This window comes from Mesoplodon densirostris, chromosome 12 (genome assembly GCF_025265405.1).
Source record: "Mesoplodon densirostris isolate mMesDen1 chromosome 12, mMesDen1 primary haplotype, whole genome shotgun sequence".
Lineage (NCBI taxonomy): Eukaryota > Metazoa > Chordata > Mammalia > Artiodactyla > Ziphiidae > Mesoplodon > Mesoplodon densirostris.
Window position 1 is genome coordinate 42,323,290 of NC_082672.1, and position 8,320 is coordinate 42,331,609.

General features: G+C 42.3%; 1 pseudogene; it reads left to right on the plus strand.

The window, feature by feature from the left end:
• The first annotated feature begins 476 nt into the window (after positions 1 to 476).
• LOC132500250 (histone deacetylase complex subunit SAP18-like) lies at positions 477 to 6,747 on the plus strand (annotated as a pseudogene).
• Positions 6,748 to 8,320: the final 1,573 nt, after the last annotated feature.

Here is an 8,320-nt window from a genome sequence, read left to right on the forward strand (position 1 = left end):
ATTCTCCATCCGGTTTGCCCAAAGAAAAAGTCCACATGGTCAAGCTGCTCACGGTGGCCAGGGCAGTAGGACATTACCTTGTATGGCTTCCCATGGCCCCCTGCCTTGCTTTCCTTTCTGTCATCTCATACCATTAGCATTACACCTTGTCCATTAAACGGGCTCTGTTTTCTTGTGAATCCTGACTAAGATGAGGAGAAATAGATTTGTGGACAAAATTCAAGAATCATTTTGTAGTGAGTATAGATAACAATTTTGAGATGTTTTGGTAGAAAGCGACAGGGCAACATCTAGAGGAACATTGACAAGAGAGAAGCAGCTATGAGGTGGTGACCTTACAGTGTAGGAAAGTCCACTTATGAGGGAAAAGAGGTACAATTACTGGGCATGTTGAATATTCCTATGAGGTTTATGATCATACAGTTCTCCTCAGCCCGGTTTTCTGATTTTTTTTTTTCGAGCAAACCTCAGCTGCTGGGGTACAAGCACAAAGAGTGAAGTTGGGTTCAACTTGGTCAAGTTAGGGGTAAGTGACAGTGATAGAGGGAGAAAGGCAGGAAACCTAAGCTGGACAAAGAGGAAAGAAAGCCAAGAGAGGACTGAGAAAGAAGTGAAATCAGTGAATTAGAGGTCTCCATATGGAGAAGGTTCTAGAACAAGATCAGCAAACTCTATAGAGTACTAGATAGTAAATTTTTTTTTTTTTTGCAATATGCGGGCCTCTCACTGCTGTGGCCTCTCCCATCACGGAGCACAGGCTCCGGACGCGCAGGCCCAGCGGCCACGGCTCACGGGCCCAGCCGCTCTGCGGCACGCGGGATCCTCCCAGACCAGGGCATGAACCCACGTCCCCTGCCTCGGCAGGCGGACTCCCAACCACTGAGCCACCAGGGAAGCCCTCAATAGTAAATATTTTAAGCCTTGTGATTCACTTCCAGTCTCTGTCACATATTCTTTTTTGTTTTTTAAGTTTACTACTCTTTAAAAACGTAAAAACTATTCTTATCTCACAAGCTGTCTTTGGGCTGAATGTGGGCTCTGGGTCATAGTTTGCCAAATCTTGTTCCTCTTCTAGAGTGTGTAAGCTAGAACACTAGAAGGCAAATGTCAGAAAGTGCATGTTTTAAACTGAGATTTGGAGGAGGTCAAGTTTCTGAGTGCGACTATGGGAGTGGCTGTTAACGTGTAGTAGAAGGAAAGATCATTAGAGTTCAGGAGGCTGGTAACCAGAGGCCAGTGTTAGCAGAATTATCCACATGTATATTGAAACACTGAAACTGATGAGGGAAGTAAGGGAGGAGAGAGAGTTGCCAAATAAAAAATTGTGTGTTGTTTGTCAGAAAATCAGATTTAATGGGTGTCCTGTATTTTTATTTGCTGAATCTGACAGCCCTGGGTGGAGAGAAATACTGAGCTGGAAGCTAAAGTCTTCGGTGAATAAGAGATGATAGCAACACGGTAGAGCTATATGACGTGAGCTCCAAAGGACTGTGATTGGGGCTGGGGGTGGAAAGAAAGGAAGAAAAATGGTTTCCGAAGTGTGACTGGGAATGAGGAGGGTTCTTATCCCATATCCTGGCACTGAGCCTAATGGGAGCTCAAGAAGGCTGCAGGAGAATCAGAGACCTCAGGATGCAACCAGGTCTCATTACAGCAGTGAAGGGGAAGGATGTTGAGAATTCACAGATTTGGGGGAATTTATAGCAGCTTGGACATATGTGACAGTTTGTTGATCACAGTTCTAGAATTTCAAAGAATACAGTGAGAGTGTTTAAAAGGAAAGTGTTGAGTGAAATAAGCTGGAAATGAGTGATGTGGGGAGTGGGGCTTTGAGGCTGCCTGGGGTGACTAGGAAAGCGAGGCCTGCTGACTGAGTCTGCTATTCTATCAGAGGAAGGGTGGATTCAAGCACTATTGTCCTGAATACTTAGCTTGGTAAATTGGTGTGTTTCTTGGTGTGTAAACTGGGACTTCTGAGAAGCTGATGCAAAGACAGATTAGATGTGCAAGAGATTTATTAGGGGAAGTGCTTCTAAAGGATAATGGGGATAAAGCAGGAGTAGGAGGGGAGAGGCTTCAGGCAGCAATGCAGGTCTGACACCTGTGAAAGGAGGTGGGAAAGAATTAGAATTGTGTAGGAGCCTCAGACTGCAGCCCAGTTCTAAGAAACTTTGCCCAGGCTGGTGTGGAATCCACTAGCCAAAGCTGCCCATGAGAGCAGGGCCCCATCCACAGGAACTGTACCTCTGCCAGGCGAAGTTATGGGCTGGAGTAACCCTGGGGACATGTGGACCCAGAAGGGACAGCAGCGGGACTGTCAGTCAAGATAGACAAGAAATAAAGCTTCCACCTCTTTTATCCCAAACAGCTCCACTCAGCATTGCGAATAAGGCAATACGTATTTTAAGTGGTCTTTTATGTCAGTTAGTAATTTTGTTGCTGTTCTTTGCAAAAGTCATTCTTCCTCTGTCCCACACACATAAATCTTCCATGGATGCCCTGGATTCTGCGTCTTTTTTCATTTTTTCTGATATTTCAAATATCTTTCTCAATTCAGTTTTTATCTTTTCTACATGTGTTTCCTTTAAAAAAAATAGTGTGACCATCTCAAGTAATGAAAAAAGACAGCAGACAATTTCCTAATTTTATTCCTAAAAGAATAAAATTCAGTTTCTTTTTAGAGTGACAGCTGTCTGCTGGGCCACTCTTCATGGGTATAAGGAGTAACAGCTTCTGGCGATCTGAATCACAAGTGTTTGAAGGGAAACCCAGTAAGCTGAAAGAGGAAAAAAATAAGGAGACTGCTTTATGTAGAACCCATTAAACTTTCAATGACCAGAAAACTAAAAATATTACATTAAAAGATTTTTTTAAATGATTTAAACATAACCTGGGTGGAAGCCATTACATATGACATGTTCAATTTGAAATATGACCATTCAGAAACCCTATGTAATAGGCCATTTCATGAACCTAGGTGGTCCCCACCTGCTTTCTTTCCAGAATAAATAAAATTCAGGGATTATATAGTTTTTAACAGTTAAAATAATATACACATAGGCATAGTCTTGTTATTTTGCTATGTTCTAAAACTACCAAAAAACTATAGAAATGATTTTTTAAAATTTTCAACAGCTGTTTAACATCCAAAAAATAATTCTTTTTTAAAAATTTATTTATTTTTGGCTGTGTTGGATACCTTCTTTGCTGCCCACGGGCTTTCTCTAGTTGTGGAGAGCGGGGGCTACTCTTCGTTGTGGTGCGTGAGCTTCTAATTGCAGTGGCTTCTCTTGTTGCGGAGCACAGGCTCTAGGCATGCAGGCTTCAGTAGTTGTGGCATGCAGGCTCAGTAGTTGTAGCTCATGGGCTCTAGAGCGCAGGCTCAGTAGTTGTGGCACACGGGCTTAGTTGCACCGCGGCATGTGGGATCTTCTCGGACGAGGGATTGAACCCGTGTCTCCTGCATTGACAGACGGATTCTTAACCACTGCACCACCAGGGAAGTCCCCCAAAATGAATTCTTGTAATGAAAATATTCAGCTCTATATACCAATAGATTGCTTTTTTCAGAGATATATGAATTGCCCAAATTACCCTTATTTGCCTTCTTCCCTGAAGTTGAATCTGATACATACTTTTTCGTAGTATTGGGTTGGCCAAAAAGTTCGTTCAGGAATGAACTTTTTGGCCAACCCAATACATTAAATTGCTGCATCCCTGACAAGGCCAAAACAATTTGCATAGCGATTAGAACTGGACAGACTCTTCATCACCAGGCAAGGGACCTACTTTTTCAGGACCAGAAGAAACCCAAAAGACTTAGTGCCAATTTGTTACTACATGGTAATATAAATTAGAATATGTGCCATTCTGTATTCTACAGAATCAGCTTCCCTGGAAATTCAATATTTTAAAAATTGTTTTTACTGTGGTAAAATATACATAACATAAAATTTACCATTTCAACCATTTTTAAGTGTACGGGTCTGTGGCATTAAGTACATTCACATCATTGTGCAACCATCATCACCTTCCATCTCCAGAACTTTACAATCTTCCTCCAAATGAAAATCTGCACAAATTAAACACTAGCTCCCCATTCCCCCATTCCCCCATCCTCTGACAACCACCCTTGGACTTTGTGTCTCTAGGAACCTCAGATAAGTGGACTCATACGGTATTTGTCCTTTTGTGACTGGCTTATTTAATTTAGCAAAATGTCTTCAAAGACACTCATTATGTTGTAGCGCGTGTCAAAATTTCCTTCTTGTTTAATGCTAAACGATATTCTGTGATGTGTATATACCACGTTTTGTTAATCCAATCATCCACCAGTGGACACCTGGGTCGCTGCTACCTCGTGGCTGTTGTACACAATGCTGCTGTGAACATGGTGTGCAAATAAGAAATTCAAGTTTGAGTAAGCATATGGCTGCAGCAGTGACAAAGATACTCTTCGTGCAATTTTCTTCTTTCTTTTCACTTCCTGGGTCAACATGCTCCAGTTACAGGTAACGACCAGAGTGAATATCAAGTTTAAACTGCAGGTGGCAGCAAATATCAATAAACTAGGCATAACGCTTGACAAAAGCATAGCTGTTCTTTCCTGTGTTTATTTTTGGCCCTTCAAACAGAGTAGAATCAATATTTTTCCTTAGGTCTCCTACGTTCAATATAAGGAACCCTTGAAACATTTATTTGGTTTTAACTAATGAGGCATATTTTAACTGAGTACTATAAAAGACTAATGAATCAGTGGAAGCAGTATCTGAGGGCTTGATATTCGGCTCAAAGCTTTCGACAATCTTGCCTGAAATGTCTCAGCCAACCACGCATACATTATACTCTCTTTGCCACGTCTTGGAACTTTCACAGTAGGTTAAATCGTTTATGAGTGATATGCCTCTGGCTTTTTTGTGATAAGACACTGCTAGTTGTTTACCCAATACCCTTCTCACCGTCTTCCCTAATAATAAAACCCCCAATTTTTTATTAGGCTGGCAGTGTACCCAACTAAAAAAACCTACAGTTCCTTACCTCCACTGCAGCCAGAGATCACATGACACAGTTTTCTCCTTGACATGTAAGCTCCTGTGCTGCAGATCAGAAGTTTTATTCTCCTGATAGAGGCTCTTCCTCCTTCCTTGTTGTTTTTTGTCGTTGTTGTTCTCTTTGTTGTTTTATTTTTGTTTGTTTGATTTGTTTGCTTCCTACCTAAAACTTGGATGGGAAACAGAATGTGGGGCAGCTATATTGTAACCATGAGACTATCAAGAAAACAAAAGGCACATGTTCAACATTGCAAAGTAGAAAAAGGAGCCTGGAGAAGATGACCCAGGTGAGGTGCTAACCATCCCTGGGCTACCCACGTCTAGCTGGATTACTTACTTTCCAGTAGGACTTCCTATTTCCTGTTATGTGAGAAAAATATTCCCTTATTTGCTTCAATAACCATAGTCAGGTTTATGGTGGTGAAGCAGACCCAATCCCTTAGTCAGACAGATAGACATTCTGAGATGGGTAGATGAATTAAAGGTGTGTTTAGAGACAGAAATAATAAATATACTTGTTTTTTTCAATTGAGAAAGGGTGCCTAAAATATAGTACAGAATTACATTTTAATCAGATGTGCCTCTAGGAAAAATTAACTAAGGCAGACATTGTGCGACATTAAAAGTAACGAGTTAGTAGGCCTTTAGATAAATGAAGGAGTGGCATTTAGGAGTGGAAATAGTAGGAGAGAATGACTTTTTAAATAATAAAAGTAGAGTTAAGTTTATTAATATTTCTCACAAAGATCATCATGAATGTGGGAGTCCCTATTCATTAAAGAGTTCAATTTATCAGATTTTACCACATGCTATAATAACTCATTTGTGAGACTCCACAAGGTCAAGAAAATGCAGTGCCCATCCATATCCTATTATATTTTATGAGAACATTTGGTGGTCTCTGTACATAACTCATATATTCATCCTGTGAAATGAACATTCATCAACATCCAAGAGAGAGAAAGAGAAGGAGTCATTTAAAAAGTAAGATAGGGGCCGCAGGAGGAAGATGGTGGTGGAGTCGTGCGTTACCCAGGAGGAAATTAAGAAAGAGCCCAAGAAAGCCCATCGATCGGGAGAAGACCTCCCCGCTGTTGCTGCGCGTCTTCACCACCAACTACGGCCGCCACCACCGCATACACGAGTTCTCCCGCGGAAGCGTGCCGTCCAGCGAGCTGCAGATATACACTTGGATGGATGCAACCTTGAAAGACTAAACTAGAAGACTAGGTTAGTAAAAGAAATCTACCCAGGGGCTTCCCTGGTGGTGCAGTGGTTGAGAGTCCGCCTGCCGATGGAGGCGACACGGGTTCGTGCCCCGGTCCGGGAGGATCCCACATGCCGCGGAGCGGCTGGGCCCGTGAGCCATGGCCGCTGAGCCTGCGCGTCCGGAGCCTGTGCTCCGCAACGGGAGAGGCCACAATAGTGAGAGGCCTGCATACCGCAAAAAAAAAAAAGTCTACCCAGAAGCCAGAAATAAGGGCACACACCTCAGTTTTGCAATTGTTTTTACGGATCCTAAAAGGCCTGCCTATTGAGTAAAGGAGATTGGCAGCACCGTGTCTGGGAGAAGGGGACTGATGACGGCTCCATGACGCTGCAGTCGCAGAAGTTCCAAACAGGGGACTATCTGGACATAGCAATCACTCCTCCAAATTGGGCACCACCTCCTTCAGGGCGCATGAGGCCATATTAAATTTTATTTACTATCTCTTGAATTTATTTTCCATTCAGTTATGTAAAATAAACTTTCGCTTTTTCCTACCCCCTTGTTGCCATTAAGCCTTTAAACTCTAAACAAATTGTAATGCATCTATTTAGGAGTTCGATTTGGCTTTGCTATGGTATGACTGTTAGTAGAAAGTCCATATGTTTCAAGTTCTGTAAAATATGAAAAGTGCTCTTAGCATTCCATGTAAAACTGTATTGTTAAACATATGTTGCAATCACCTTGAGTGTGAAAGTTAATGGGGCGTGGGTTCAGGGTTTAATTTAGTATTGGGGGTTTATGCTAAGTAGTGGAGTTGGTATGTTTAAGCCCCAATGGGGCAGAACAGGAAAGCCATGAGATTGTGTTAAATCGAGCAGGAGTTTGTCGCCCAGAAGGTTGTATGGAGTTGGGAGGAAGACTTTGGGAAGGTGCAGGGAGGAGCAGGTGAGGCGTTTTGGAACCGTCTGAGCTGAGGCAAGCGGAAGAAGCTGTCTGTGTTTGAAGGGAGCGGCCTGCCTGAATCAAGGTGTGATGGCAATTTAGAGAAGAGGAGAATGGGGGCCACAGTGAGGCCTTTTTATGTTTTCAAAAGAGGGAGAATGGGGCGTTCTGAGGGCAGGAAGTAGTATAGAGGAGCAAGGGTTAGAACTTAGGATAAGGATGGAAAGGTTTACCTTGAAGATCTGAAAATGCAGGGAGGAATGAAAGAAGAATCTTAAGATCAAGGGAGAAGGTCAGGGATGAGGTCAAGTTAAGCAGGCGATGTTCACCTGCCCTGTTCAGTGCTGGGGCTGCCTGGGGTCTGATTTGCGAGGCAGTAGGCATGGTGGTTATAAGCAGTTGGGCTGAACATTTGAATCCTGGTTACACTAATAGCAACCTTGGATAAGTTACTTGGACCTGTTTTTTTCTGTTTGTTTAAAATTTGTAAAATGGAGGTAACAGCCCATAGGATTGTGAAGACTAATTAAATGTTTGCAAAGGGCTTAGAATAATGCCTGACGAGTAAGAAACAAAGTTAGCCATAGAGTTCAGTCAGAACGGGTGCCATCTCTTTCACGGCACGGTTACAGTCTCATTTTGAAGTTTATAAACAGTGTACAGTATGTGATAAGGCCTATTACCTTTCATCTATTGCAGTAGAAAATTTTGAACATGTTTATTCCAAAATTTGAAAAAATGTACTACCGAAGTGAAATTGCAGTAATTTGATCTTGTACATACAAAAGCAGCCTTTTAAAATCTAATGATTGTAGGATTGGGGTTCCTGGTGCAGTCAATAGGGGACAGATGCAAGCCTGGAACCCCGATCTAGGGTTTCTTCTCCACTGAAGTTTGCCCCAAACCCTTAGACTCTTCATTCATTCATACTAGATAGGCTTGAGCTCCTTAAGTCATACAATTAACTTAAACCTAGTTTTTTGGAGAAAAGGAGCCATGATTACCTTCCTGTCTGTGGAGAAGATACTGATGTACTGTGCAGATCAAGAAGGCAGGAACTCGTTAAAGGACTTTGTAAGCCAACTTTTCATGACAGAGTGAACCCCTGCAATGGGGG